The following is a 25,981-nucleotide window of genomic DNA, read 5'->3' on the forward strand; positions in this document are numbered from 1 at the left end:
ATGATTCCGATGGCTATTCGACCACTTTTTCCTTCCCTTTATCGGATTTAGCTCCCCTTTGCTCTTGAGCTTAATTTAACAAATAAATTGATTTAATCATTTGAGCATTGAAAGAGGAATTCAAGGTACTTAGCCCACATATTTTCTTTGGACATTAAAGTCACATATGTACGGAAATCATCAATCAAACTCAACACATTAGTTAGTACTCTCCTTAGCCGAATTTTTCTAGGTCGAGATAAAGCCTTCAACATGCTTACTTATGGCCGAACAACACATCAACCTATGTACTCATTCATGTGGCCGATTATGCATGTTGATGTTGAGGCCAATTACATGTTTAATACCACACATGAACGGCATACATTTTACTAACTAATGCATTACATATTGTAGTTCAATACACATCTATCATTTACTTCATAACTGAAACATCATCATAAGTAAATATATACCTTGAGATAGTATATATGTCATACCAATACATCATGTGCAAACATAGATACATATAGGTGCAAGGGCCGAATCTCAAGTTGCTTATATCCAAATATAAACATATATCCAAAGCTCAAATCTTACCTACCATGCAAGATGCATAAATCTTACTTATGGATATACCATGGCCGAATACACCACAACACCATACCGTTTCAATTTTGGTCATGGTTAAACAAAGAACTTAATGTCTCACTCAAAAATGCTAAAAGAAAATCCAAGAGTCCTCAATCCACCATCACATGTATCATTATCAAGCTTTATATTTAGCATGCAATGGCATTAACACAACATCCACCTTGGCCGAATACCATCCCATGACATAGCAAGGATTTGAACCATGGCTAATAAGAACATCAAGTTAGCAACCAAAAACATGCATGAATCTCATGGCACAACATCAAACATACCTTAATCTTGATACAAGTATGGCCAAACCTCTTCCTAATCCTCTTCCAAACCAAACATGAAGCAAAAACTCCTCCTTCTTCCTTAGAATTTTCGCCAAGAGAGAATGAAAAGGATGAACAAAATTTTTTTCTTTTCTTCAACTCACGGCAAGGGGGGAACACGCACCATTCTCTTTTTTTTCTTCCTTCCATTATTCAATTCCCATGCTCATTATTTTATTTTTTCTTACATACACCATTGTCACAACATGTTTTATGACATGTTTTGCCCATAATCCTTGTCATGGCGGCCACTAGCTATTAGGGGGAAATTTGACATGCAAGTCCTCCCTTTTGATTACATGCACTATTAGGTCCTTATAGATTAGCCTATCACATTTCAAAAATGTCACACAAGTCCTAATAACTGAATTCACATGCAATCGACTAAATCGAAGCTTGAAATTTTCACACATTCATAAATACATATTATAGACAATAAATATTACGCTCAAACATTTCGGTGACTCGGTTTAGCGGTCCCGAAACCACTTCCCGACTAGGGTCAATTTTGGGCTGTCACACTATCGATTGGCTTTGCCATCAGAATTGTTAAAGATTCACGACGTATTTCATGTGTCCATGCTACGTTGATGTAGATCAGACCCTTCACACTTGATTGCGCCGATAGAGATTGAGATTCATCCGGACATGACTTACGGTGAAGAGTCAGTCAAGATATTGGCTCGGGAAGTCAAATAGTTAAGAAATAAGAGTATTGCACTTGTGAAAGTTTTGTGGCATAGAAATGGAGTCGAAGAAGCCACATGGTAACCCGAGGAGACTATGAGAGATCAATACTCGAACTTATTCGCTGGTAAGATTTTTGGGGATGAAAATCCCTAAAGGGAGGAGAAATGTAACAGGCTGATTTAGGGCCTAGTCAAAATAGTGGTCTCGAGACCAAAAATTTGTAGTCGAATAAATTATTTTATAATCTCTTAGATGTTATAGCATGTTTTTAGGAGTGCATGAAAAATTTGGTGAGTTAATTGTGACGTTTGTGAGCCCGAATGTTAAAAAGGACTAAATCGCATAAAATGTAAAAGTCCTATTTTGATTTATAAAAGTGCCAAATAGATAGACAACTTAAATTAGGGGTCTTTAAAGGGCAATTAGGCCCTTTAGGGAGGCATGGCCGGCCATAGAAGATAAGGGTGGTCAAATTTTCTAAATTTGGTAGGTTAGGTGGCTTATTTTGACTAAAATAAGAGAAATCAAAAGAAAGATCATATCATCCTTTATTTTTTCATCCTCTTTCTCCACCAAAAATCAGCCATTGAAGTAGGTTTGAAAGATGAAAACTTTTAGCAACTTTAAGCCTTCACAAATCAAGAAACACCGAATCTAAACCTAAATCGGGGAAAAGCCAAGCAAAGCGACTAAATCGACTAGTCGCCACATTTTGTAATCTGAGGTAAGTTGTATGTAAATAATACAACTGCATTGATAATATATGCGTTTGAATTGCATGGAAATTATTATAGCATGAATTACTTGATTATGGAAATAAGATAATATGAGAGAATAGAGATAGTAGAATTCTCGAATGAACCTTAGGAAATAAATTGGATATTCATGCCATGACGTTTCGGCCACATTATGAAAGCCAGTGTAAGACCATGTCTAGATATTGCATCGGCATTGAGATGAGTGCTAGTGTAAGACATCTCAGGGACGTGCATCAGCCTCGAGACGTAAGCCAGTGTCAGACATGTTTGGGACATGCATCGGCCTCAAGAGGTGTCAGTGTAAGACCATGTTTAGGACATGGCATCGGAACAGATATGCTAAAGCTTGTGTAAACCCATGTATGGGACATGGCATCGACACCTGCACCAATGTTTGAAACTAAATGAGTATCTGATAATGTCCCAAATGGTTCAATGGTGAAAGTATGATTACAAGTTAACAAGGAAAGTATAACCGTGTTGTGAGTGGTATAGGTACCTATATGATATGTATGAAATGTGAGCTCAATATATGCTACATGAGGTGTATTGAATATTGATGAGTAAGTTTTACTTATGCCACTTGTGTATTATGATGCTTATTGATGGATGATAAAGTTATGTTGTATATTTATTTATGTGCAACTTAATAAGCTTTATGCTTACTCCCTCTCCTTTTTCATTTTCTTATAGTGCCACCTATCTAGCTTAAGGACCAAAGGAAGTCAGAAATATCGATCACACTATCTATCGAAGTTTTCGGTATAGTTTGATTTATGTTTTTGAATATGGCATGTATAGGGCTTAGACTTTACTAATTTTTGTGTCATTGAGAACTGGCCAAATGCGTTGGCTTGGGTTGGAAACCCTTCATTTTGTATTAAGCCTTGAATGCTGTCTATTATTCATTTTGATTTAGATGCAAAGTTGTTATTTTCATGGATGAGTAAAATGTACAAATGGAATGTTATTTATTGTGGCTGATTTGGTTGTATGAGATAGCTTTATAATGGTTATGGTTTTCATTGAGCAAGTTGTGTAAATAAGGGTGGCTAAAAGGCTTTGTAAATAGCCTTATATTGTCCACACTGGTAGACACACGAGCGTGTGTCTAGGCTGTGTGTGACACACGGTCTACCTTATGGGTGTGTGGTCTGGCTTTCAAGTCAGTATGCATGATAGTAAACACAAGGGCAGAGACATGACTGTGTGTCTCAGCCGTGTAGCGAACGCGGCCTAGCACACGGGCGTGTGCCTTGGCCTTGTGACATTTTGGGGATGCTGACATCTGAAATAGAATGTCCATGTTTTTGCACACGAGCTAGGACACGGGCGTCTGCCAGGCCGTGTGAAAACCCTTTTAGGTATGCATTTAAAATTAATGGCTACACGAGCGTGTTGCCCTTCTACACGGGCATGTGCCCTGTTCCAGAGCCAGATTTTCTATAGATAGTTTAAGAACCCAGGTTGATCCCGAATAGTTTTCAATAGTTGATTTGGGGTTTGTAGGCCCATAATAAGAAGTTTAAAGTAGAAATTGAAAAGTTCTTAAGTGGACCAAGTCTTGACGACTTAGGGAACGTTTATGTACATGAGATCGAATTGGGTAATGCCCAGTATTACACTCCAGGGTGGGTTATGAGTTTGGGGTGTTACAATTAATTATAAAAAATAATAAAAACAAAATGAAAGTAAAAAAATTAAAGAAATGAAAAATAAAAACAAAACTGTTAACTCAAACATCTCGGAGGTCAACGGATAGCTTGTCACGATCCACGTGAGATCCCCAATAGTGCTTTAAGTGTTGTCCATTAACTTTGAATGCGACCCTCATTTTTAGGTATTTGATATTAACAGCTCCATGCGGGTATACTTAAGCTACTTCAAATGGACCTGACCAGCGAGATGTTAATTTACCAAGGAACAATTTAAGCCTAGATTTTAACAACAACACCTATTGCTCTAGTTCAAATTGCCTTGGCATAATTTTGTTATCATGCCAGTGCTTGGTCTTCTCCTTGTATAGTTTATCATTTTCGTATGCATGTGCCCTGAATTCTTCCATTTCATTCAGCTCTAACAACCTTTTATGGCCAACAGCGACCCAATCCATGTTCAGCTTTTTAATAGCTCAAAATGCTTTGTGCTCAAGCTTAATAGGTAGATGACATGGCTTACCATAAACAAGGTTAAAAGGTGACATCCCCAATGGTGTTTAAGTACAGTACAATAGGCCCACAAAGCTTCATCCAGTCTGGAGGACTAATCCTTACAAGTTGGGTTCACCACTTTTTCTAGAATTTTCTTAAATTCTCTGCTAGAAAGCTTAGCTTGTCCATTTGTTTGGGGATGGTATGCCATGGAAACCTTATATTTCACCCCATACCGATGCAAGTCATTAGCCACTAGCCTACAGTCAAATTGAGATCCTTCATCACTAATAATGGCTCTAGGCTTACCGAATCTTGTGAAAATATTCTTGTGCAAGAACTTCATTATTGACTTTGCATCATTAGTAGGAAGCGCAACAACTTCGACCCACTTAGAGACATGGTCCACTGCCAACAATATGTACAGGTTGCCCACTGATGATGGAAATTGACCCATAAATTCCATTCCCCATACATCAAACAACTCAATCTTCAGAATGACTTGCAGGGGCATTTCGTGTCTCCTACATAGATTTCCTATCCTCTAACAATAGTCACACGAATAATAAAATTCACGAGCATCTTTGAATAGACTCGACCAATAAAATCCTGACTGAAGTACTTTGGCAGCAGTTCTCATTCCTCCAAAGTATCCTTCATAAGGAGCTAAATGAAAATGCTACAGAATGCTATGTATTTCTTTATCAAGGATACACCTCCTACTTATCTGATTAGCATAATGCTTAAATAGGAAGGGTTCATCCCAATAATAGTGTTTGGCATCATAAACAAATTTCTATCTTCTTTGGTTGTTGAGGACAAGTGGCATCACACCACTTACTAAAAAGTTCACTATATTAGCATACCAATGTAATGCCATGGTAACTAACAACTACTCATCTAGAAAGTCTTTATTAATAAGTTTGTCATTGCCATCTTCATTTCCAGATTCTAACCTTGACAATTGATTAGCCACATATTTTTCAGTCCCTTTTCGATCTTTAATTTCCAAGTCAAACTCCTGCAACAAGAGTATCAACCTAACCAATCTTGGCTTGGCATCTTTCTTGCTCACCAAATACTTAATAGCAAAGTGATCTGTGTAGACTGTGACATTGGTACCAACTAGATAAGAGTGGCATTTATTGAATGCGGACACCAGAGCCAATAACTCATTTTCTATGGTGGTATAGTTTAGCTACGCATCTGTCAGGGTTCTACTCGCATAATATATTGCACGTAGTATTTTATCTTTCCTTTACCCCAACACTGCTCCCACAGCATAATCACTGGTATCACATATGAGTTCAAAAGGTAGTGTCCACTCTAGAGCTATTACAATTGGTGCTGCTACCAACCGTTTCTTCAATTCCTTGAAAGCAACCAAGCAATGTTCATCAAAATTGAAAGGTCTATTTTTCTCCAGCAAGGTGCACAAGGGCTTAGATATCTTCGAGAAATCCTTAATGAATCTTCTGTAAAATCCTGCATGACCTAAAGAACTTCGAATACCCTTAACACTAGTGAGAGGTGCCAATTCTTCTATTACTTTAATTTTTGCTTTGTCCACTTCAATCCCTCGCTGCGATATCCTACGCCTCAGAACAATTCCTTCACGAACCACGAAGTGACATTTTTCCCAGTTCAAAACAAGATTCATTACTTCATAATGACACAAAACCAATTCCATATTTTTTAAACAATCCTCAAAATCATTTCCAAACAAAAAGAAATCGTCCATGAAGACTTCAAAAAAAGTTTCCACCATGTCCAAGAATAAGACCATCATACAACGTTGAAAGGTTGAAAACATAACCCGAATGGCATTCGTCAAAATGCAAAATTTCTATAAGGACACGTGAAGGTGGTCTTCTCTTGATCATTAGGAGCTATGGCAATTTGATTATACCCTGAATAACCATCCAAAAAGCAATAGAAAGCCTCCCAAGCTAATCTATCTAACATCTGATTAATAAATGGTAGAGGAAAATGGTCATTCCTAGTTAAGCTTGCGATAGTCCATGCATACTCTCCAGCTTGTGACAAAACGAGTCAAAATAAGCTCATCATTATCATTACTCACTATTGTGACACCTCTTTTCTTGGGTACACATTGTACAGGACTCATCATGAGCTATTTGAAATTGGATAAATAATGTTAGCATCAAGCCACTTGATAATCTCTTTCTTGACAACTTATTTCATGATCGAATTCAGTCTTCACTATTGTTCAATAGAATTGCTATGGCAATCCTCCAACAAAATTTTATGCATGCAGAGAGGAGGGCTAATTCCCTTTATATCACCAAAGGTCCATTTTAATGCCTTCTTAGATTGCTGGAAGACTTCAACAACTTGACATCTTGCTCGGGTGTCAACTCAATAGAAATTACTACTGTCAAAGTGTTGTTGTCTCCCAAATATGCATATTTTAAATGTTATAGCAAAGGTTTCAAGTCCAGTGTGGGAGGTTCCTCTATAGAAGGTTTAGGAGGATTAAAAGTGCAACTTGATAAATCCAAGGATTCAAACTTCTTCCCTGGTGTAGCCACAAACTGTTTGGCTTCCATAAGTTCACCAATGTCCTCAAAAATTACTACGACACTCCGCTTAAGTGAGTCTTTGTCACTATTAGAATTTTTGTGGAAAATATTTGTAAACTCTTCCTCTACTATTGTTTCTATCAACCCAATGGCGTGGCATTATTCTTTCTCAACAACACATTTCAAGGCATCAAATACATTGAAAGTAATCTACTAATCATTTACATTCATCATTAGTTTGCCTTTCTGTACATCAATTAAAGTTCTTCCAGTAGCAAGAAAAGGTCTTCTAAGAATTATTGACATATCCTGGTCAGGGTTACATTCTAAAATAAGGAAATCTACAGGAAAAATAAATTGATCTACTCTTGCTAGCACATCTTCAATTTTACCTTCTGGATGTGCGTCGGATCCTTCGGCCAGTTGCAATATAACCGTAGTAGGTCTTGCTTTCCCAATTCCTGGATCCCTAAAAATAGACATAGGCATTAGATTTACACTCGCTCCTAAATCAGATAATGCCTTACGAACATAATGATTTCTAGTTGAACATGGGATAGTGAAACTCCCTAGGTCCTTCAACTTTGGAGGTAATTTATTCATCAACATTAATGTGCACCCTTTAGTGAGAGCAACAGTCTCAAATTCTTCTAATCTACGCTTCTTTGATAGTATAGCTTTCATAAACTTCACATAACTAGGCATCTGCTCCAAAGCTTCTACTAGCAATATGTTAATGCAGAGTTGCTTAAAACCACCCAAAAATCTTTTCAACTGGACATCCTGTTTAGCATTATGGAATCATTAAGGAAAAGGTAGAAATGGTCATCCTTGAGGTTACTGATATTGTTTTGCTATGGCATTTTTGTAGGCAACATGATCTGATTCTACTACGACATTCTTCTATTTACCCTTTTTAGGTGCAATATGATTTTCAGTTGATTTTGAATTCTTTCCATGGTTGAGTTCGGAGTTGTCCTCTTCTATAGTGGTGTCTTGAACAATATCGTCCAACTGTGTCTCACTTCTAAGAGTAATGGCTTTGCACTATTCCTTCCTTTTTGTTCTTGGATTCTCGTTATTCTTTGGTAAGGCTCCATGTGGCCTCGATTTTAAAGCAAGCGCTATCTGCCCCAATTGATTGTCAAGAGCTCTGAGGGACGCTGCCTGGCTCTAAATTAGAACATCATTCTTGGCCATGTATTCTTTCAATAGGGCTTCAATAGAGGTAAAAGATGATGCTTGACCCTGTTGAACATTTTTCCTCAGTATAGGATGATTACAACCAAGCAATGCACTATTAGCATTTTGTCTTGCAACATTGTTTAAATTCCCTACAAAGTTCAGATGCTGTTTCCACCCTCGATTGTAGGTGTTGGAATAGGGGTTATTATTTCGGTTAAAATTACCCATGTAATATACAGATGCTGGGTTTGATAGGCATCCATCAAACACATGATCTTCATCGCAATAAACACATGATAGTTTAGCCGATTTTAATAGTTTAGCCGATTTTATCTTCTGAACTGTAGTGGGCCTCTTCAATGTTTTGATCATAGTAGCTAAAGAAAATATTTGGGCTATCAACAAAGTGATTGCATCCAACTCCATGGTACCAAAACTTTCTTACCCGTCTCAACTCTTGTAGTAGCATTTTGATAATCATAGTTGGCATATTTTTCCAAAATCGCATATTGTTCATTATAAGATTTATCCAACAAGGTACCATTGGCGGCAGCATCAACTACCATCCTTGTATGTGCATTCAACCCATTATAAAATATTTCTATCTGTGTCCAATGTTAGAATCTATGCATCGAACATTTCTGGAGTAATTCTTTAAATCGTTCCCAAGCTTTATATAGCATTTCATCCTCCAATTTTCAAAAAGATGTGATGTCATTTCTAAGCTTGGGATTCATATTTGGTGGATTATACCGTAGAAAAACCTCTGGGAAAGATCATTCCATGATGCCACTATTCCTGATGGCAAAGCATTCGGCCATTCCCTTGTACGGTCTCTTAAAGAATATGGAAACAATTTAAGCTGCAAGGCATCGTTAGGAACACCCTGTTGTCTAAATAAGTCATAGACTTTTAGAAAAAGTCTTAAATGCAGTTTTGGATCTTTAGTGGGTAATTTACCAAACTGTCCTACTGTTTGCAACATCTGATCCATTACTGGTTTCAACTTGTATTGTCGAGCTTGTATGTTTGGTCTTACTATTCCTGGATTCAAATCATCTAAAATTGGAACAACATGTTCCCAAATTGGTCTATCTCGATCATCTATCACATGATGAAAAAGAGGATTAACATCCTGACCAATAGGATCATCATTGAAACCAGGATCATTTCCTTCCCTATCCATATTACGAAACTCCCTTTTTCTCCTTTGCAAAGTTCTTTCAATCTTTAGGCCAAAAGGATATTCTTTGTTAGCAGGAATTCCTTTTCTCATAAACTGACAACAAACCTATGGAAATTAAATACAACTAAGTTAAATAGGACTAAGAAAACAAAATAAAATTTCAAAACTAAATTTCACCAATCGCCAATCCTCGACAACGGTGCCAAAAACTTGTCATATGTGAATACGATATGCAAATTGTGCAAGCGTACATGTCGAGCAAGTAATAAAGTGATGAGTGGGATCATTTTCATAGGGGTCAGAATAGTATAATTTGGTTGAGTTATCAAAGTAAGGTATAATTAATTTTATGACAAATAGAATGATAAGAATATTTTGGTGATTTGAAGGAATAATGACGTGTGCAATATGTTTAATTGATAAATACTGGAAAATGTAATGGAAAAGATACTATGGCAAAGGATAGAGGGTCTACGATCTTGATTTAGAAGGTCAGGATTACTCAAAATCTACCCTTATTGGCAGTAATGCCTTGGCAAAACCATACTCAATCTACCGCTTAGAAGAGTTCAAAAATGGTCTATTTCTTTCGAGAACAAGACCTCAAGTTACCTTGCCTTAAGTGATATATGTCTATAGGCCTTTAGCACAGTACTAGAAACACAAAAATTTACACACTTTTTCATACCCTTTTTAACTTAAATTCATGCAAATTCGGTTAAATTCTTGTCGAAAAATAATTAATTTTTATAAAATAATTAAAGTACATGTAAAATATGAACATGTTGAAATTTATTTAATTTCATAATTATTTTTTATGAATTTTGGTTATTTTCGATAGATTTGCGCAAAGGGCGAAAAATGGCTCGACAAACACTACTAGAAGCACAAAACTGAGAAGCAATTTGAAGTATCGAGGCAAATTAATTTCCAGCCTAAGACGGTCTAATTATGTATATTAATTCATAATATAAATAAATTTAATTTATACCTAATTTAATTTGGGCTAAATAAATTATTATTAATTAATTATGGAAAAAGTGGTCCAGTTGAACCGAACCGATTGAACTGAACCGGCCAAGGATTGGGCAGCCCAAAACCGTCCATATGCTGATCGAAATCAGATAATTATCTGATTAATTATCTTGCAAAGAAGCCCTTGAATACTTGTCAAAGTTGCATTCAAGCCCCTCCACAATTGGTGGCTTTATGGATTTGCCCCAATCCACATTTAGCAAAGTTGAAGCCATCAACTTTGCCACATAGATTGCCGGCCAAGGGGTGGCTCTTTGGCTGCCATTTTTAGAAAATTTTAGCTGCCACATTCAGCTATAAAAACTCCCCCTTGGCTGATCATTCAAGGCACACCTCCATTCATTCACATCTCTTCTCTCCTCTCTCACTTTCTCCTCTAATTTTTCCATTTCAAGTCCCTTGCTCTTATGTCAATTTCTCCCCTTGGGAAAGGTTTATTCTTCAGCCATTTTATAGCAACATTTAAGTGTTCATAGCAGCCCTGATCAGCGAGGACAACAAAGAACAAAGACGAAGCAACCTAGTCAAGCCACGAAAAAACACCGGATTTGATTCTTATTCCCTATCTTTTTAATTTTTGTTGCTGTTATGATGAACATATGTATGAATATTTATGTTTTTGGAATGGTTAATTTAATCAATTTAGCTTGAATTTAATTCGTGTTGGTTTGATTGCATTTCATCTACTTAAATTATTAAAATTGTGTTTATGCTGTTATAGACCTCGGTAAAATGCTTGATTAAGTAAAATCATGTAACACCCCGAATTTGGGCCTAAAAGTATTCGGCCTTGAGTGTGGGTCCGTAAGGAGGTTGTATATAGGTATTTAATTGTGCAATGAAATGACACAAATAAATGTCTACTTTGGTGGTTAATGGCCCTGAGAAGTGTAGGAGAAATCTTGGGTTCAAACTTGGGCTTTAGCAAAAATTTTGGTATTAAGTGAATAAACCCTGGATGCTTGGATGATGGCCTTTTAAATTATTGTGTTAAATAAATGACACAAAAAGCCTAGTGGTCTATTTGTAAATGGCATGTGGAGTGTACATGGGGTCTGAGGTTCAAGTCTTGGCTCTTACAATTCATTTTGGTTTTTCTCTTAAGTGAATCTAGATGCTGGCACATATGTCTTAAAGTTAATTGTGGACGTTTTTAACACAGAAAGAGCTTGTGGTGGAGTGGCAAGGTGGCGTGTTGTATAACTGTGAGGTCTAAGGTTCAAGTCTTGGGATGCACAGTGGAGTATTTATTTTTCTATTTGAGCTATGTAGGAGGTGGAGTTGGACTGAAAGAATGAGGAATTTTCCTATTGATTGAAAGTAATCCCACATTGGGAAGTTAACATGAGAATTGGTGAGAAGCTGGCTTTAAATAGAGCGAACCAGATGAGTTGTGAGGAAGACTAAATGCAAGATGTGCCAAGGTTGGTGATCGTCGACTTCGGCGTGTTCTCATAAACAGGTGTGTATTTCACACTACTCTAGCTGTAGAACGGCAAATGCTGGAATGCCGAAATGCCAGTCACACGGCGATGGCAGCCACACCAGTGTGCGAGCGCATGTGTGGGAGCTTTGACGTGATGGTTGAGGAAATCATGAGAGCTCTCGTGGGCTTAGGTTGCTTTGGGCCGGGAAGGGCCATGTGGGCCCAATGGTCCTATGGGCCCAAGTGGATAAATTGTATATTGTCTAGTAAGTAGGGGTGTGCAAAATTTAGGTAAAACCAAAAAAATTCGATTAATAGACCGAATTCGGTTAATCGTCGGTTAACCGAATTCTTTCAGTCGGGGGTCGATTAATAATTTTTTAAATTTTTGGTTAACGGTTAATTCGGTTCGAAACCGGTCGGTTAACCGAAAAAATTTCGGTTAACCGAAAAAATAACAAATAAAATCATAATATATAAATAACTTATTATTTACCCAAACCCAATCCAACATAAAAACCCAATCTAATATTTAAACCCAACTACCCAACTACCCAACCTAATTTCCCAACCCAATAAATTTTATTACAAATAATAATAAATAAAAATAAAAATCTAAAAGTAAAAGCTAATAAAACAAAAACATAGACAGACACTCACTAGTCTCTACTATTGTCGACAGAAAGCAAAAGCCCCCAACCTTTCAAAGTTTCAAATCCCTAATTGCAAAATTAAAATCTCTCAAAACTTTCAAAATCTCCCAAAACAGTAAAACCTTCAAAACTTTGAGCTAGGGCTGGCCGCTGGTGAGTGGTGACTGGTGTTGTCGTCGAAGCAGTCAAGCCGCTATTACCTGTACTCGACTCCAGGTAAGAAAACTCTTTGTTTTCTTGATTTTTGAGATTTTTTATGATCTTATTTAATATTTTTTTAATGATATTTAATCATATTTGTATTTAAAATTTAAAATCAAGTATCAATATTGAATATCTGATTTATTAAGTATAAACCTAAAAAATAATTTTTTATTGTTGTATGAAATGATGAGTATGTTGTATGCCAAACTGAAGAGCTTGGGGCTATTGACAAAAACCTCAAAGATTCCTTTAATTTTTATTACTAAGTATCAAGTGTCATGGCTGAAACAAAAGCCTATTGACAAAAGCCTCTTTCAGCCCTTGGGGCTACATTTTTCGGTTTGTCATTATTTATAGCACTCATATTTTCTGTTTATAAACTCAAAAATCCGAATGCATTTCATTTGATAAGAAATTGATATCCCTTAATCAAAATTTCAATTCAAGTATCATATATATATATATATATATAAATCAATAAATTTTGTTCCCAATTTAAGAAACTTGAATATTACCACAAATCTTATTATATATAACACATAATCAAAACAGTTTCCTTATTTAATACTTATAGTCAAAGTTCATGGAAAAACTATGGGTCTTGTACTCTGCTTTCCTTATTTACAATCTTCTAATTAAATTTATTTAGTTTAAGATTCATTGACTTATTGTTGTAATTTTTTCTTATTTTTATTTTTTGTCGAAGGGTAAATTATCCTATTAACGTAATTTATTTATTTTAAGATTAATTGATTCATTGAGATCTGTATGTATGTGTTGTAAAAAAAAAATTATGTGGCTGTTAATATATGTGCCTGCATTATCCTATTAACTATTTTTTTTAACAAATTGGCTTCTTGTTTGCAAGAAGTTATTAGACATGGATAAAAGCAGAATTTATTTCTCTAAAACTCAACATCAAATGTTTAATATTATAAATGTATTTTAATTTATTATATAATTTTTTTCTTGCAGAATGTCCACCGAACCAATAACTATTGAGGGTAGTATTAGACCTCTTACTTCGATAGATTCTGAAAATTCGGGAATTGGAGCTTCAAGCCAAGCAAAGGGGACTACTGGGAAAAGAAAAGCCACTCCTCAAAGGTCAGAAGTTTGGTCTCACTTCACTAATATTATTAATAGTGAGGGTGCAAGTAAGGCTAAATGTAATTATTGTCAAAAGGAATTTTGTTGCGATATGAAAAAAAATGGTACAGGGTCATTGAAATATCATATTGGTTCATGTAAGAAAAATCCTAGCAATGTTGTTGACACTAGTCAAGGACAATTAGTTTTACCTAGAAAGGGAGTTGAAGGGGGGGGAGGGGAGGGCATCTTTCAACTTGGAGATTTGATCAAGAAGCATGTAGGAAAGGATTAGCACAAATGATTGTGATTGATGAATTACCTTTCAAGTTTGTTGAAAGTGAAGGCTTTAAGAAATTTATGTTTGTGGCATGTCCTAGGTTTCATATTCCTTCACGAACTACTATGACTAGGGATGTTTATCAATTGTATTTAGATGAAAGGGTCAAGATAAAACAACTTTTGAAAAGTTCTTGTTCTAGAGTTTGCTTAACTACTGACACATGGACTTCTTTTCAAAGAGTTAATTATTTGTGTATCACTGCTCACTTTATTGATAACGATTGGAAATTGAATAAAAAGATTTTAAACTTTTGTCCAATTTCTAGTCATAAGGGTGAGTCCATTGGGATGTTGATTGAGAAATGCTTGTTGAATTGGGGGATTGATAAGTTGTTTACTGTTACTGTTGATAATGCAAGTTCAAATGATGTTTCTATTGGTTATTTAAGAAAGAAATTTAACCCTCGAAGGGGTTTAGTTCAAAATGGTAAATATCTTCATCTGAGATGCATGGCACACATTGTGAATTTGATTCTTGTTGAAGGCTTAAAGGAAATGAATAAATCTGTTGAACGTGTTAGGGGGGCTGTTAGATATGTGAGACAATCTCCAGCTAGATTACAAAAATTTAAGGAGTGTGTTGTGGTGGAAAAGATAGAGTGCAAGAAGATGTTGTGCCTTGATGTTTGTACTAGGTAGAACTCAACCTACTTAATGTTAGACACTGCACAGAACTTTGAGAGAGCTTTTGAGAGATTTGAGGAGCAAGATACAAACTTTAGGGCTGAACTTGAAAGAGGGGAGGGTTGGCCTAGTGTGGATGATTGGGATAATGTTAGAAACTTGAGGGATTTCTCGGAACACTTTTATGAAGTCACTTTGCGTTTATCTGGCACTTCATATGTCATGTCCAATAATTTTTTTGATGAGCTTTCTGAAATTGATATTCTTTTACGAGATGCTCAGTTAAATAGTAATGTTGATTTCAATGTTATGGCAATCAAGATGAAAGAGAAGTATGATAAGTATTGGGGTGATATTGATAAGATGAATTTGCTTATGTTTGTTGCTTGTATTTTGAATCCTAGAAAAAAACTGAAGTATCTTGAATTTGCACTTAGTGAAATGTCTAGTTCTAAAAAAGCTTGTGAAATGATGCAAAAATTGAAGGAATCTTTGTATGAATTGTTTGATGAGTATAAGCCTCCACTTCATAGTACTTGTAGCCAATCGAGTGTGCCAACACATGTTTCTCGGGGTAAACCACAACAAAAAATGAAAAGGCGAATGAAAGCTTTGTATAAAAAGCGTGAGCTGGAAATTTGTGGTGAGGATAAAATGTCTAAGTTGGATAAATATTTAGCTGAGGCTAATGAGGAATTTGTTGAATATTTTGATATTTTATTGTGGTGGAAAGTGAACAGCCCTAGATTTCCCACTCTTTCAAAAATGGCCAAAGATGTGTTAGCTATACTGGTTTCTACGGTTGCTTCGGAGTCTGCATTTAGCACCGGGGGACGTGTGCTTGATCAATATAGGAATTCTTTAACTCCTAAAATTGTACAAGCTCTTGTGTGTACTCAAGATTAGATTCGAAAATCATTATCACAAGAAGACATAAAAAAGATTGAAGAACAAATCCAAGAGCTTGACAAGATTGAAAATGGTATATTTATTGTTTTATTTTAATAGTTTCAATTTTTTTACCATATCACTCCTATTTATTTAATTGATTCAATGTTTAGACTTTTCTTGGAATGCATCGAGCCTACCCTAAATTCATGAGCTTTCGTGAGTTGAAGGGTATGCTTACTTTCTTATTCTTGTTAACTTATAATCTATTTGTTTGTTTATATTATTTGATTTTTTTAAATGCATATATTTCTATTATATGCTATTTTTTTTGTAGGTTTAATGCAAATAGAGATATTTGGAGAGAAGAAACGGATACAAATGGAGAATATTAAAGACTTACATTTCAATTATGTGTTAATTTCAAGACTTATGTAATGTTTTTAATTATGTTGTGATTCAAAGACTTATGTAATGTTTTTTATTATGTAGTGATTCAAAGACTTATGTAATGTTTTTAATTATGTAGTGATTTAATTCGGTTAATTCGGTTAATTAAGTTAATTCGGTTAATTCGATTAATTCGGTTAATTCGGTTAATTTTTAACCAAAAATAAAAAACATATAATTTTCGGTTAATTCGGTTAACCGATCGAATTAACCGAAAAAATTTCGGTTCGGTTATTTTTTTCAAAAAAAATTTGGTTTGGTTAACAGTTAAAAATTTTAAAAGGTCGGTTAATTCGATTAATGGTATTTCGGGTCGGTTAACCGACTAAACACTCCTAGTAGTAAGTATAGGATTAGACTATGTGAATCTCATATCTGTAGGATAGAATTACTGAAATGGCCCTGTAGGGAAGAATTACTGAAATACCCTTGGTTTACAAAATTACCGAAATATCCTCGATTAGCAAAATTACCAAAATACCCTTGGTTTGTAAAATTACCAAAATACCCTTGGTTTGTAAAATTACCAAAATACCCCTAATTTGTGAAATTATCAAAATACCCTTGACTTGTAAAATTACCGAAATACCCTCAATTTGTAAAGTTACCAAAATACCCCTAATTTGGAAAATTACCAAAATACCCTTGATTTGGAAAATTACAAAAATATCCCTGATTTACAAAATAACAGAAATACCCATGACTTTCAAAATTTATAGAAATACCATTGGTTTGCAAAATTATTGAAATACCCTTGGTTTGTAGATTTACCAAAACACCCTTGTAGGGTGAAATGACTAAAATACCCTTAAAATGTAAAAAGACCGTAATGCCCCTGTAGGGTAAAATAACCGTAAAGCTCCTGTAGGGTAAAGTGACGCTAATACCTTTGTATGGTAAAATGACGATTATACCCTTATGTTCCATATGACTGATGTGCTTGGGATTTACATATATGATTGCACTGAGTATGACTTTCCATACACATAATATTTATGGCACGACATACTGCATGGGGTAAGGATTTTGATATGGAGGAAGTTCTGTACGGGTGAGTATGTCACATTCACTGTTACTGGTGGCTATGCCACAATTACTGATACAGGTGGCTTTGCCACATTTACTGTTTCTGGCAGCTATGCTACATCATTATTTCTGGTAGCTTTGCTGCGGTATTGGTGTGATGGCTGGGTGGGTCGATTTATATCCCCACATGGTGTGTTGGTTGGCACGGGCGTGTGCTGGTTGGATTTGGGTGGGATTCATAATTGCATTACATCGTCTTCAGATTATTCTTGCATTGGGCTTAGGCCTACATCACTCTTGTATAGGGCTTAGGCCCGCATCGCTTGATCTTGAATAGGGCTTTGGCCTAGACTGTACTGATACTATATTATTCACTATTTGTTTGTTATTGGGATTACACACTGAGTTTTCGTAAACTCACCCCGTTTCTAACTGTGCAGGTAATCCCTAAGCTTAGATGGTTTGGAGCTGCGAGGGACTCGGAGATGGCCAAAGTACTGCTTATGTTTCTTTTATTTGCAATTAGATTTCGTTTTAGGTTTTAATTTATGTAATAAAGCCGTTGGTGGGTTCTAATTTTTAATTTTGATTTTGATTTCTTATACTCAACTACTAGTCTAGGAAAACACGAGTTTTGAAAATAGCACGACTTTCTAAAGAACACGAGCTTTCAACAACAAAGTCTTTAAAATGCTTCCGCGATTTAAATTGAAGTAATATACCAAAGGCAAACAAATTGGTAAACATTTTGATCGAGAACTTTTGTTAAATAATAATAAAAGGATCTAGATTCAGTAACGGATTCTTACCGGAAAGATCAAGTTTTGAAAAACACTTTGATGTGACTCGCCAGATTCGGCCATAACGTCTAGGTTGGGTTTGGGGTGTTACAAATCATGCCTAAGTTATTCTTGCATTACAATTGTGAGGTAGCTAATGAATTAATTATTTAAACGGATTGAAATTGTAATTAATTGACACAATACTTAATCAGTGCATGTTTATTCTTCTAAGGTAGCTGAAGGTTAAGTTAGCAACGTATCTGGCGATACACTTGCCTTGCATAACTTGCAAGATTATTGTAATTAAATAGTTTCAAGGTAACAATACCTTGTTACCTCACGTAGTCTTTTATATGCTCTTTAGATTTTATTAATTATTTGAATTGACATAGGGATATGCAAGAGATTAGTTCAATTTAATGAGTATGTATGTGCCATAACATGTTTGCTTATTAAAATATGTTTAATCATTTGAATTAACATAGGGATATGTTAAGAGATGAATGGATTTGTGTAGGTGAATATGTTCATAAGTTAGAAAATTACCGAGTTGCCATGAATTTATTCTTAACAACATAAGCATGAGCTTAATAATTGTAAGTTAAAGAAATGTAATTAAATCAAAACAATTATGTCATCTTGATTAAATCATATTTTGAAATCGTGCATTTGAGATTTGTTTCTTTAGTTAATTAGTTTAAAATCTTATTTTTCTTAATCACCCTTTTTAAAATGAAATATTTTTCTTCACCAAAGTGTTTTAAATTTTGTTCATAAATAATCCTTTTCACACTCCCTGTGGGTATGATAACTCGACATTTACTTGTCACTTTGTTACTTGTTGTGATTGTGTACACTTGCACATATCCGTCGTTCCAAGTTTTTGGCGCCATTGCCGGGGACTGTTTTAAAAAGTCATTATTTGTGAACATTTTGGTTTATTTTTCCCGTTTAATTTTTAATTTAATTAATTTTTCTGTGATTATTTCAGGTGTTTATGAGTAATGACCGAATTATTGACCTACTCCCTATAAACCCTGAGATTGAATGAACTTTTCGATAGTAAAGAAGACAAGCAAATTAGAGAAGAACCGAAGATATGGACTTCAAAAATTTGATCCAAGGAAATGGAGCAAAACCTGCTCAAAATCCTATCCTTATTGCTAATGATAGGGATAGAGCTTTAAGACAGTATGTCGTGCCAGTATTTAATGATCTTAATCTGGGTATTAGGAGACTTGAAATTGAGGCACAACAGCCGAGATGCTTTAGACAGTGGGCCAATTCAGTGGAATGTCTACCAAAGATCCTCACCTACACTTAAGACTATTTATGAAGGTGGGCAATTCTTTCAAATTTGCCAGAGTACCTGAAGATGTATTACGATTGAAGTTGTTCCCATATTCACTGAGGGACAGAGCTCGAGCCTGGTTGAACTCATTACCACCGAACTCAATTTTCACTTAGCAAGAGTTAGCAGAAAGATTCCTTATAAAGTATTTCCCGCCTAGCAAGAATGCTAAGTTGAGGAACAAGATCACTACCTTCCAACAAATGGATAATGAGTCCTTGTATGAGGCATGGGAAAGATACAAAGAGTTATTACGAAAGTGCCCTCATCATAGAATCCCGTATTGCATCCAACTTGAGACATTTTATAATGGCCTCAATGCTCACACAAGGATGGTAGTGGATGCTTTTGCTAATGGTGCTCTCTTTTCTAGGTCTTATAATGAGGATTATGAAATCATTGAAAGGATTGCCAGCAACAATTACCAATGGCCAACTAATCGAGTAACATCAGGAAGACGAGTTGCTGGAATACATGAAGTAGAGGCTCTTACTTCACTCGCATCTCAAGTATCATCAATATCCTCAATGTTAAAAAACCTTACTAGTAATGGGTCTAATAGTTTTGCAGCACAGCCACCAACCCAATTTGAAAGTATAGCCTGTGTTTACTGTGGGGAAGGACATTTGTTCAAAGAATGTCCATCAAACCCAGAATCCATGTACTACATAGGTAACCAAAACCAAAATCGAGGAAGACAATCTAATTTTTATAGCCCATTGTGGCGAAATCACCCCAATCTTTCCTGGAGTAACCAATGGGCTAGAACCATTAACACTTATGCCCACCCTGGACCAACCCAGCTACCTAGTTTTTCCCCAACAAGTTTAGAAACCAACCTAAGCTGAACCATCCAATAGCTTAGAAAATCTATTGAAGGCATACATGGTCAAGAATGATGCCTTAATCCAAAGCCAAACAGCTCTATTGAAAAACCTAGAAAATGAAATGGGCTAGCTTGCAACTGAACCCAAGAACTGACCACCAGGTGCTTTATCTAGTAATACGGAGAATCCAAGGAATTCGGGGAAGGAGAATTACAAAGCATTGACATTGAGGCGTGAAAAGACAGTAGAGCCCAACACCATCGAAGCTAAAAAGGAGCAAGCTGACGTTCAAGATTCAGAGGAAATTCAACCGAGTGTTGAAATTCCAGTTTCACAAGAACAAGAATCTGTAAAACCCGTCAATGTAATTTCAGAATAAACTAATTCTGATCAACTAACAACTCCGTTAGATGCAAAATTGCCACAAAGGATGAATCAACCAATTTCAGTAAAGAAACCACTACCACCCCACCCTCAAAGACTTTAGAAGAAGAAGTAGGAAATTTAATTCAAGAAGTTCCTAGACGTACTCAAGCAACTTCATATCAACATTTCGTTGGTTGAAACACTTGAGCAAATGCCGAACTACGTCAAATTCATGAAGGGTATCCTGTCCAAAAAACAAAGACTTGGAGAATTTGAGATGGTAGCTCTGACGAAGGAATGTAGTGCATATCTTCAAGACAAATTACCCTCAAAGTTGAAGGATCCTGGATGTTTTACCATATCTTGCAACATTAGGGCAACAAATTGTGGTAAGGCATTATGTGACTTAGGTGCGAGTATTAACTTAATGCATATGTCAATATTTAGGGAGTTGGGGATAAGTGAAGTTAGACCAGCTACGATTACACTTCAATTAGTAGATCAATCTTTAGCACATCCAGAAGGAAAAATCGAGGATGTATTGGTACGTGTAGATAAATTTGTCTTCTCTGCTGATTTTGTTATCCTAGAATTTGAAGCAGACAAAGAAGTGTCAATTATCTTAGGAAGATCATTCTTAGCAACCGGAAGGACCCTTATTGATATACAGAAGGGCGAGCTTACTATGCGTGTTCAGGATGATCAAGTAACATTTAACGTTTTTAAGTCTATGAGATTTTCTGACACAATTAATAATTGTTCTGCAGTGTCCGATTTAGAGGATTTAATAGTGAAGAAGGAGCTGAACTATGTTGAGGATCCATTGAAACAAATTTTGACATCAGATCCTCTGAATAATGAAGAGGAGGATGAGTACTTTAGCATTGTTACAAGCTAATCAAAAGCGATTTAATCCGCAATCCTATTTTGAATCTTTGGAATTAGAGAAAAGGGATTATGCCCAACCAAAAGTGTCAATCGAGGAGCCACCTAAATTAGAACTCAAGGTACTACCTTCACATTTGAAATATGTTTATTTAGGTAACGCTTCTACTCTACCTGTGATTGTTTCAGGAGAATTAACTAGTGAGCAAAAAGAGAAACTCATCTTTGTATTGAAATAATTTAAGAAGGCTATTGGATGGACCTTAGTCGATATTCATAAAATTAGTCCATTTGTATGCACGCACAAGATTATCCTTGAAGATGGCGAAAAAGGGACGATTGATGGAAACGAAGATTGAACCCCATCATGAAGGACATAGTAAAGAAATAAATCATCAAGTGGTTAGATGCAGGTATAATTTGCCCGATCTCAGACAGTTCATAGGTAAGTCTGGTCCAGTGCATGCCAAATAAAGAAGGTATCACGGTCGTTGAAAATGAGAATAACGAGTTGATACTGACTAGAACGGCTACGGGATGGAAAATTTTCATCAACTACCAGAAGCTGAACAAGGTAACTAGGAAAGATCACTTTCCTTTACCGTTTTTGGACCAGATGCTGGATAGACTCGCAGGGCGAGACTACTATTATTTTCTCAATGGATACTCGGGGTATAATAAGATTACAGTAGCACCAGAAGATCAACACAAGATAACATTCACCTGCCCGTACGGTACATTTTCTTTTAGACGCATGCCATTTGGTTTATGTAATGCACCTGCTACATTTCAAAGATGTATGATGTCTATTTTTACTGATATGGTTGAGAAGTATTTGGAAGTTTTTTGGATGATTTTCCACTAGTTAGAGACAATTATGACAATTTCTTAGCCAATCTACTGAAGGTACTAAGGCAATGCGAAGAAACAAACCTAGTACTCAATTGGGAAAAGTGCCACTTTATGGTACGAGAAAGGATTGTTCTAGGGCATCAAATAACAAGACATGGAATAGAGGTTGATAAAGCAAAGGTAGATGTTATTGAGAAACTCCCACCTCCAACATCTGTAAAGGGTGTTAGGAGCTTTTTGGGTCACGCCGGTTTCTATCGAAGATTTATCAAGACTTGTCCAAAATTTCTAAGCCCTTATATAAATTATTGGAAAAGGACTCGACGTTCAAGTTTGATGAAGAATGCTTAAAGGCTTTCAAAGATTTGAAAAGTCAATTAGTTACAGCAACCATAATCATCACACTGGACTGGGATTTTCCATTCGAATTGATGTGTGATGCAAGTTAGTTCGCGATAGGAGCTGTCATGGGCCAGCGAAGGAACAAAGTTTTTCATCCCATCTACTACACAAGTCGAACTCTGACAGAAGCTCAACTAAATTATATGGTAACAGAAAAAGAGTTATTTGCTTTTGTGTTTGCTTTTGACAAGTTCCGATCTTATCTTGTAGGTACCAAAGTGACTGTCTATACGGACCACTCAGCAATTAAGTACTTACTTTCTAAGAAAGATGCTAAGTCGAGGTTGATCCGATGGGTTCTTCTACTTTACGAGTTCAATTTAAAAATTCAAGATCGAAAGGGAGTGGAAAATCAAGTATCAAATCACTTGTCCATATTAAAGCCGTAAGAAGGGAACTCTCCTCTTATACCAATTCAAGAGACGTTTCTGGATGAACACATACTGAAGGTAAATCATGTCCATAATACCCTTTGGTTTGTTGATATTGCTAACTATTTAGCTTGTGGTCTGATGCCGTTTGATAAGATATATCATCAAAGGAAAAAGTTTCTTCACGATGTGGAGTACTATTTCTGGGAAGAACAATACTTGTTTAAAAAGTGCGCAGATCAAATGATCAGGAGATGCATGGAAAAAGATAAAGTAGAAAAGATTCTATATCATTGTCACTCAGCTCCAAGTGGGGGACACTTTGGAGGTACTCATATTGCAGCCAAAGTATTGCAAGCTAGATTCTTTTTGCCAACACTGTTCAAGGATGCATATGCGTACGTAAAGAGTTGTGATCAATGTCAAAGGGTTGGAAATGTCACCAATAGAAATGAGATGCCTCGAACAAATATCATTGAGGTAGAATTGTTTGATTTATAGGGTATTGACATTCTTGGTCCTTTTCCACCGTCTTTGGTCACAAGTACATATTAGTAGCAGTAGACTCTGTGTCTAAGTGAGTCGAGGCTGAAGCTTATCCAACAAATAATGCTAAGGTTGTAATTAAGTTTTTGTAGAAACACGTGTTCACAAGGTTTGGAACCCCAAGAGCTCTTACAAGTGATGAAGGGTCCCATTTTGTGAACAAGTGGTTGAAATGGTTATTGGATAAACATGAAGTGAAACATAAGGTCGCTACAGCTTACCATCGGTAGACAAATGGGCAAGCTGAACTGGCAAAGAAAGAGATCAAAGGCATAATTGAGAAGGTAGTTTGCCCGGACCGACGAGATAGGTCCAAAAGATTAGATGATGCTTTATAAGCTTACAGAACAACATACAAGACACCTTTAGGGATGTCACCCTACAGGTTGGTCTTTGGGAAAGCCTGTCATCTACCCTTGGAGTTAGAGCACAAAGCTTACTGGGCCCTACGACAACTCAACTTGGATTCGAAGCTTGCTAAAGAGAAATGGATGCTCCAACTCAATGAGCTAGAGGAAATCTGAATGTTCTCATATGAAAATGCCAAATTACTTAAGGAGTGTGACAACCCGAATTAGGGCCTAATCGGAATAGTGGTTTCGTGACCACAAATCCGAGATAGAAATAATTGTTTTATAATTATTTTGGGGTTTATGATATGATTGCATGATTGTGTGAAAATTTCGTGATGAAATTTTATGCCTAAAGTGCTTAAATTGAAAGTAGGGACTAAATCGAATAAGTTGCAAAATTTGCATCCCAGAAGTTTTTAGTATGAAATTGTTTTGGAATATTAATTAGGAGGTCTTAAATAGAAATTTGACCAATTTTAAGTTCATGGACAAAATTAGGACATGGAAGGAATTTTTGAAAGTCTAGTAAGGAAGGGCATTTTGGTCATTTGGATATTAAATGAAATAAAATGGGAAAAATAACACAAAATTGATCATCATCCTCCTTAGTTGCTGCGAATTCTCCCTCTCTCCATAGCTAGGGTTTCTTCAATTTTCAAGCTCCATAGTAAGTGATTCCAAGCCCGCTTTTAATGTTCTTTACGTTTTTGGAATCTCGGAAGCTCGATTAAGCTTATGCTAGTAATAATTTAACTTAGGGTTCACATTTGGAAAAATACCCATAGGTGAAATTTGTGTATTTTGATGTTTTATGATAGAATATGAGGTTTTAAATTATGTTAAATAACTTGTGCTACTCGGTTTTAAGTGAAAGCGAGTAAAAGCAAGATAATCGGTAAAAATACCTATTGTTCATAACTATATGATAGAGTGAGAATTTGATGTTGTTGTAGAAGAGAAAATGTTCAGCATATCATAAAATATAAGCATAAGGGCTGAAATTAAATTCCGAGCCTAGGGGCAAAATTGTAATTTTGAAAAGTTAGGGGCAAAATGTAATTTTTCCATGATGTGATTTTGGATTGAAATAAATAGTATGAGTATTAAATGAGCTAAATGTGTTATTATAGATCAAGAAAGACGCGAATTGATCTCGAGCGGGGAAGGAAAAAGTTTTGGACTAAATTGCAAAATTTCCACATTTTGCACCAAGGTAAGTTTGTATGTAAATATTACAATAATTTCATGTACATTCTTATATTTCAGCCTATTATATAAATATACTAGCTGATGTTAAAATATAAATCGACTATTGGAAGAATGGAAATAAATATAGAGAGAGATCCGGTTGAACATTCTGGAGAGATCGAATGAAATAGAGGGCGTAGCTAGGTCACATGTATGATCTTGAGTGCACATCATGTGTACAAGAAAGCTACGAGACACCTGTAGTAGCTAGGTCACATGTGTGATACGAGATGTATCCCATGTAGACAAGAGAGCTACGTGAAAGATAAATGTAGCTAGGTCGCATGCGTGATTCCAAGTGAAGGACACCATGTAGACAAGAGAGCTACGAGACAAATCGGTTGGGTCACATGAGTGGTACTAAGTGTTCACCATGTGTACAAGAGAGCCGAACTAAACGAAGTATGATGGTGGGGCTATGTGCTGAAACCATTAAATATCGAGGATTGATCCGAATTGTTCAACGGGATGGTTTTGTGGTGATATTGTGGTTTGGACCTACACTTATGGTGAATGAAATGTGGTGAAAATGATTTGTGGTATATACATATATAAGATAAAATGAGGTTAGCATAAAGAATGTGTGAAAGAGTGAAATTAGCATTAAAACTGTTTTTAGATGGTAGCAGTGACGTGATTTTGAAAAATCACCAAAAATAGGAGGAATATAATTAGAGGTTGAATGAGATTTGAAATTAAAGTTTAATGAGTCTACTTTCATATAAAAGAAACAGAGCAAGCAAAGGAATTCTATATTTTGAGATATTTACAATTGTATGTGACTTGCTCAGGATGAATACGT

General features: G+C 35.9%; 2 non-coding genes across 2 annotated transcripts; one reads left to right on the top strand and one right to left on the bottom strand.

Moving 5' to 3' along the window:
- Positions 1-8,894: 8,894 nt before the first annotated feature.
- LOC128282342 (small nucleolar RNA R71) lies at positions 8,895-9,001 on the top strand. Its single transcript, XR_008272596.1, has one exon. It is a non-coding gene; the product is annotated as a small nucleolar RNA R71 (small nucleolar RNA).
- A 10,498-nt stretch (positions 9,002-19,499) lies between these two features.
- Positions 19,500-19,606, bottom strand: LOC128281885 (small nucleolar RNA R71). The gene has a single exon (XR_008272166.1). It is a non-coding gene; the product is annotated as a small nucleolar RNA R71 (small nucleolar RNA).
- Positions 19,607-25,981: the final 6,375 nt, after the last annotated feature.

The sequence above is a fragment of the Gossypium arboreum genome, chromosome 1, assembly GCF_025698485.1.
Source record: "Gossypium arboreum isolate Shixiya-1 chromosome 1, ASM2569848v2, whole genome shotgun sequence".
Taxonomy (NCBI): Eukaryota; Viridiplantae; Streptophyta; class Magnoliopsida; order Malvales; family Malvaceae; genus Gossypium; species Gossypium arboreum.